The sequence below is a fragment of the Chelonoidis abingdonii genome, chromosome 11, assembly GCF_003597395.2.
Source record: "Chelonoidis abingdonii isolate Lonesome George chromosome 11, CheloAbing_2.0, whole genome shotgun sequence".
NCBI classification, from domain to species: Eukaryota; Metazoa; Chordata; order Testudines; family Testudinidae; genus Chelonoidis; species Chelonoidis abingdonii.
The window spans coordinates 27,872,825-27,879,309 of NC_133779.1; the positions used below are offsets into that span (position 1 = coordinate 27,872,825).

The 6,485-nt window shown below is 50.6% G+C and overlaps 1 protein-coding gene across 1 annotated transcript in view; it reads right to left on the minus strand.

The window, feature by feature from the left end:
* LOC116822588 (ceramide synthase 4-like) overlaps nucleotides 1–6,218 on the minus strand; it is a 58,283-nt gene extending 52,065 nt beyond the window's left edge. The window contains exon 1 of the mRNA XM_075070422.1: nucleotides 5,832–6,218. The gene's annotated coding sequence lies outside the window, so the exon portion shown is untranslated. The remainder of the gene's footprint in view (nucleotides 1–5,831) is intronic.
* Between the last annotated feature and the right edge of the window lie 267 nt (nucleotides 6,219–6,485).

The following is a 6,485-nucleotide window of genomic DNA, read 5'->3' on the forward strand; positions in this document are numbered from 1 at the left end:
CATGTTAACCCCTAAGTCACAACTTTTTGAAACATGCTTAGTGGGGTAGCGGCCGCTACCTCTACTCCGCCCTAGCTACTCCTGCTCCCCCCTAGCTACGCTGCTTTGGTCTCCTTCCCCCGGTGAACCTAGTTTAAAGCCCTCCTCACTAGGTTAGCCAGCCTGCTTGCAAAGACACTCTTCCCTCTCTTCGTTAGGTGAAGCCCATCTCTGCCTAGCATTCCTCCTTCTTGGAACACCTACTGACCTACTGAGAGTGACACAGTGCAAGTGCCAACACCGCACGGCCTGTCATCCCTAACAGCCCTCCACAGCTGTCTCACAATGCCCCTTCCCCTGTGACAGTGACCCCTATAGTCACAATTGTAAACTGCAATGGCTAGGGCTCAGAGACCAGGAGCCACCCCAACTCTAACATTGTTTTTGAAATGATTTTTCCTGATTGCACCCTGGTGAGCAAACCCAGCAGCTCATCCTTGTTGTACAGAACTGCCCAACTACCCATGCCAGCTTCATAAACACAAAGAGGTATTAGATGCACTTTTGCTTGGAGTACACATGAAGAATTGGATCTCCTGGGCCTGTGGGAGAAGTGGCAATGCAAGCACAGCTATGGACCAACCACAGTAATGTGAACATCTATGAGCAGATTGCATGGGGGATGCAGGCAAAGAGGTATGACAGGGATCAGCAGACATGCTGTGTGAAAGCAAAGAAAAGGCATCAGGGGTACCACAAGGCCAGGAAGTGCAGCAATCGCTCTGATGCTAGGCAGCAGCCTGGTGCTTCTACAATGAACTTCATAGCATACTTGTCAGAGATCCCACCAGCACTCTGCAGATCCCTGCGGATACCTTGGAGGAGCACAACACAGAGATCCCTGCCATGAACAGCAAGGATAATGGAGAGACACAGTGGGGGGACTCCAGCCATGCTGTGAGCCAGAACTTGCTTGAGACTTCACTGCTGAGGAGACTGATGAAATGGAAGGGACCTCAGGTAAGTTTGTGCATGCATTTTTCCTCACAGTGTTTAAATTTAAAGATGGTGCCCGTCCCATCCCCAGGTTAACAAGATACAAATATTGACTTCTTTGCTTTACTTGTACAGTAACTCCTCACGTAAAGTCGTCCTGGTTAATGTTGTTTCGTTGCTGATGAATTAGGGAACATGCTCGTTTAAAGTTGTGTAATGCTCCCTTCTAAGGTCGTTCGGCAGCCGCCTGCTTTGTCCACTGCTTGCAGGAAGAGCAGCCTGTTGCAGCTAGCTGGTGGGGGGTGGAACCAGGGTGGACCGGTAGCCCCCATCAGCTCCCCACTCCCCTAAGTTCCCTGTGCAGCAGCTGCTTGCAGTTCAGCTGTGTCCCTCCCCCCACTGCCATGTGCTGCTCCCGCCCTCTTCCTTGGAACTGCTCCCTGAGACTCCTGCTGGTCCTATTGGCATCCAGCGGGGGTGGGCGGGCAAAGCCCGCCCACTTCTAAACTACCTCCCCCCAGCCTAAGGGGAGGACCCACAGGTCTGGGACACCAAGTAAGTACGTGGGACAACTAATGAAAAAACAAGATCGGGAGTGAGGTCATAGGGCTAAACTAAGGGAACCTGATGGGGACACCGAGCAGAGAACCCCAGACAACGCTCACTGCTCCTCGAAGGCATCAAAGGAGCCAGTGGACGCCGCCCAGAGGAACTCCGCTCGGATGCGTGAATGGACAGAGGAGTGGAAATAGGCCCCACAGTCGCAGGAAATCCCATCAGCCAACCTCCTCTCCTTGGTGCTGTAGATGGCTAGTTTGGCAAGGGCCATGAGGAGGTTGAGAAGGAGATCCCACGACTTTGTGGGGCCACGGATGGGGAGTGTGTAGATAAAAAGGTGAGGGGAAAAGTGCAACCAGAAACGCAAGAAGATATTCAGGAGGAGCTGAAACAGGGGCTGCAACCTGGTGCACTCCAAGTAAATGTGCGCCAAGGTCTCCTTCTCGCCACAGAAAGGGCAGATGTTGGGGACATTGGTGAACCGTGCCAAGTACACGCCCGTGCTCACGGCCCCATGAAGGAGCCGCCAACTGACACTGTGCCTTTACTCACACACACTTTTCAATTGATGACAATTATATCTCCAGATCAGTGGCCACTGCTTTATGGCACCCGCATGAGCCCCATAAAGCCAATATTTTTATAGCTGACTGTGACACCGTTCTCAGCTCTCGGTCACTCCACGCCCTTCCTCTTACCTACGCTACATGATGAACATCTTCATCATCTGGACCCATTGGAAGGACTCTGGACAATTCCACCACGATTTCAACGCTTCCACCCATTATCAGCCGTCAGCCTGGACCAATCTTACAACAGAGGTCCACTTCTAGACACCGGTGCAAATAAGTTGATGGTCACATTAACACCACCCCTTCTTGATTCGAACCTACCCGACGCTAATGCCTACCTTATGCCTAACCCAGGCTTCCATCCCGGGCACCACCACACGATCGATCGTCTATAGGCCAAGCACTGGAGTAAACCGCATCTGTCTTAACCCCTCAGACAGAGACCAACACTACAAAATCTCCACCAGCATTCTCAAAATACAATACCCGCGCACAGGAAATTAAGGAAAAGATCAACAGACGCCAGACGTGTACCCAGAAGCACATCCTACTGCAAGACAACCCAAGAAGAAACCCAACAGGACTCCACTGGCCATCACATACAGTCCCCAGCTAAAACCGTCCAATCGCTCATCAGGGATCTAAACCACCTGGACAATGATCCCCACCACTTATCACAGGCCTGTGGTGCAGGCCACATCCTAGCGCCACAGACAACTGCCCCACCTGAAACGTATTCTCACCAGCGAACTGCACACGCCACATAAGCTAACTCAACAGCTCAGGACCATTCCATGCAACAACTCTCGATGCCGCTCTGCCCACATATCTCACCCGCGGACACCATTCACAGGACCTACCAGATCAAGCCACACCGATCACCGGTTCATTCACTTGCACAGTCACCGTGTATATACCCTCATATCAGCAATGCCCTCTGCCTATGACATCGGCCCAAATGTACAGTCTCTACGGAAAGGATTTGAAGCATGGACACAAATCAGACTTAGGAATGGTAATATACAAAACCATGTAGAAGAGCACTTCAACACTCCCTGGCCACCCTATAGCAGACCTGAGGTGGCCATCCTGCAGCAAAATACTCAGGACCCGACTTCAAAGAGAACTGCTGAGCTTCAGTTCAGCTGAAATTTTGACACCATCAGGGACATTGAACAAAGACTGTGAATGGCTTTGCCCAACTGACAGGCCAGTTTCTCTCTCTTGGTTTTTCACACTCAGCTGCTAGACGGGCCTCATCCTCCCTGAGAACTACCTCGTATCTCTAGCTGCTTTCTAGCATATATATACCTGCCCCTGGAATTTCCACACATGCATCTGACGAGTGGGTATCCGACCCACGGAGGCTGCATGCTCCAAAACGGTTCGGTTAGTCATATAAGGTCGCCGGCGAGGATCTCGCGCTTTTACGATCCAGACTAACACGCTACCCTCGATACTTGAGTACATGGACATGGCCACTGTCTCAGAACTGGGATCTCTGCTTGCGGCAGGGAGGGAAACGAGGGGGAACCACACCCCACAGGGAGACCAGGAGACGCCCTGTCATGGTATTAAACCCCCCACTCGCGATGCTTAGGTCAAGAGATGGGGTCCAGCATGAGATTCCTCTAAGTAATCACCAGTTAGAACTGTCGCTGCTGCCCAACCAGGAATTCCAGTGCCTGGTCACTCTGATCCCCGAAAACCTTGCCCAGGGGCCCCAGACCCAGCCCCTCTGGATCTTACAACAGTAAGAAACTCTTTCCCCACTGTGCTCCTCAGGCTTTCCCCTTCCCCTGGGATCACCTGGAAGATCACTGTGATTCAAACTCCTTGATCACAAAACAGAGACGGACAACTGCGCACTTGCCCCCCTTCCTCTTTCCCCCTCCCAGACTCTTCCGAGAGAGAAAGTAATCCATACACAGAGAGAATTAGCTCTCTCTCTCCCTTCCCTCTTTTCTCCCAGCCATTCCACTGGTAGCAATCAGACCCCGTCCCTGGGGTCCCCAGAATAAAACAATCAGGCTTCTTAACAAGAAACTTTTAATTAAAGAGGAGGAAAAACAGTAAAATTTCTTATGTTAAATTTAAGTGGAATAGTACAAGGTTTTTCAGGCTTTTGGGAATACCATCCCAGCCTACAGTATATCACAATATCAAATTACAAAATCCTTTCAACAAAATACAATTTGAACTCCTTCAGCCAAAATACACATTAAACTCCTTGCCAGCCAAATGCATATCTGACAATAAAGAAAACAAGCATAAGCCTAACTCGCTTTATCGTATCTAGTACTCACTATTTTGGATTATAAGAGCCTGTATTGGAGAGTTGGAGAGAAACCTGGTTGCCACATCTCGTCCTCTGAGCCCCAGATGTGAACAACAACCAAAACTAACAACACACCACAGAACTTCTCTCCCTAAGATTTGAACAGTTCCCTGTCCCCCGATTGGTCCTCTGGTCAGAGTGACAGGCCGGCTCACTGACTAGTTAACCCTTTATAGTCAAAGATATTAAAGTTACTTCGTGTGCTATTAACTTTTCTATATCTGTTCATGAACATGCCCCCCCCTTCCTGCCCCCCATGCCCATCCCGGTCCAGCTGCCTCGCAGGCGCTGTTATTCTCAAATCCTCTGTGCTGCAGGGTGGCAGGGCGGATGTTTGGTGACTGCCTCTGGCTGAAGGCCCCCTGTCATAAATAGATAGCTAAGGGTTAATGTTTCTTTCACCTGTAAGGTAAACAAAGAGAACCAAACACCTGACAGAGGACCAATCACGGAAAACCCGGTTTTCAAAGTCAGGAGGTAATGTTTTGTGTCTGTTGTCTTTTTGTCCCGGCTCTCACTATGAGAGGTCTTTTTCTATCTTCAAGCTCTAATTTCGTTCCAAAAGTTGTGAGCTAGCAAAGGTTAGAAAAACAATAGGCTGTTTATTGGTTTTTTGGTATTTACATGTGTGTAGTTTGCTGGAATGTTTAAATTGTATCTCTTTGAATAAGGCTGTTTATTCATATTTTCTTCTTTTAAGCAATAGCCCTGTATGTGTCCTTTAATTACAGAGATTAATATTTTTTGTCTTTTTCTTTCTTTTGTATATAAAGCTTCTTTTGTTAAAACTTGTTGACTTTTCTTTTTTCTAGTCTATGCAATGGATAGGAATCTCTGTACCAGGGATTACCTGCCTCTCTCAGGGCAAAGCATGTGGAAGGGGGAAAAGAAGGACGGGTGAAGGTAAACTGTCCTCTCGGGTTTTTGTGTTTCAAGGGATTGAAGCAGGGAAATTCCTGATATACCCCAGGCGGAAATACTGGGAGGAGTAAAAGAGGACAAGGCGCGCCCCAATGTTTTTTCTTCTTGTTTTAAGGAATCCAAGGGATTTGGAGTTCTTGGGAGTCCCCAGGGAAGGTTTTGGGGGCCATGTACCAGGCACTGGAATTCCTGGTTGGTGGCAGGCTATCAGATCTAAGCTGGTAATTAAGCTTAGAGGGTTTCATGCAGGCACCCAGATTTTTGGACGCTAAGGTCCAGATTTAGGAAAGATGCTTATGATACCCCCTGCCAGATGCAGAGAGCTAGGTGGCAGCTAGTGGCCCCCCATGCAGATGGCCACCCCGCCAGCAGCCAGGTGCTGGCTCTCAGCACAGCACCCTGGGATGGGGTTTCAGTCCCCCCCCACAGGCACCTTCACTACAAGACACCCTTTGAAATATACTTACCAGCTGCTGTTACTGGCTGCCTTTAGTTGGGTGAGAGGTTAGGAGCTGCAGAGTCAGAGAAAGCACGCCTGCCACGAGAAGCAGCTAGGAGAAGGAGGTGGGGCTGCACCGAACCCGTGGGGTCGCTTAGCTCAGCCCAGCCAGCCCCTGCTCCAGGAGCAGAGTTCCCCTTACTGATTGGCTGGTGGCCAAAAACCAGCTAAACAGCACTGCCTTAGCTACCCTGCTGCCCACGCCCTGTCCGAACAGCTGATGGCTTGTGGCCCCATGAGCCTCAAACAGTTGACTGGTGGGTGGGTGCCCCTGCCACTATGGCTGGAGGGGCATGCCCAGGGGTGGCATGTTTGTAGAAATTTTGGTGGTGCCCAGAACCTGCCCCCACCCAAACTCCACCCTCCACCTGCCCAAGGCTCTGGGAGGAAGTTTGGGTGAGGGAGGGAGGAGGTCTGGGGTGCAGGCCCTAGGCTGGGGCAGGGGATTGGGGTTCAGGGTGCAGGCTCTGGGAGGGAGTTTGGGGATGGGAAAGGTGCAGAGGGATGCGGTGCAGGGGTGAGGGCTGTGGATGCAGATGAGGGGTTTGGAGTGTGGGAGGGGTTCAGGGTGAGACTAGGGGTGTAAGGAGTGAGGGCTCTGGCTGGGACTGGGGATAAGGTG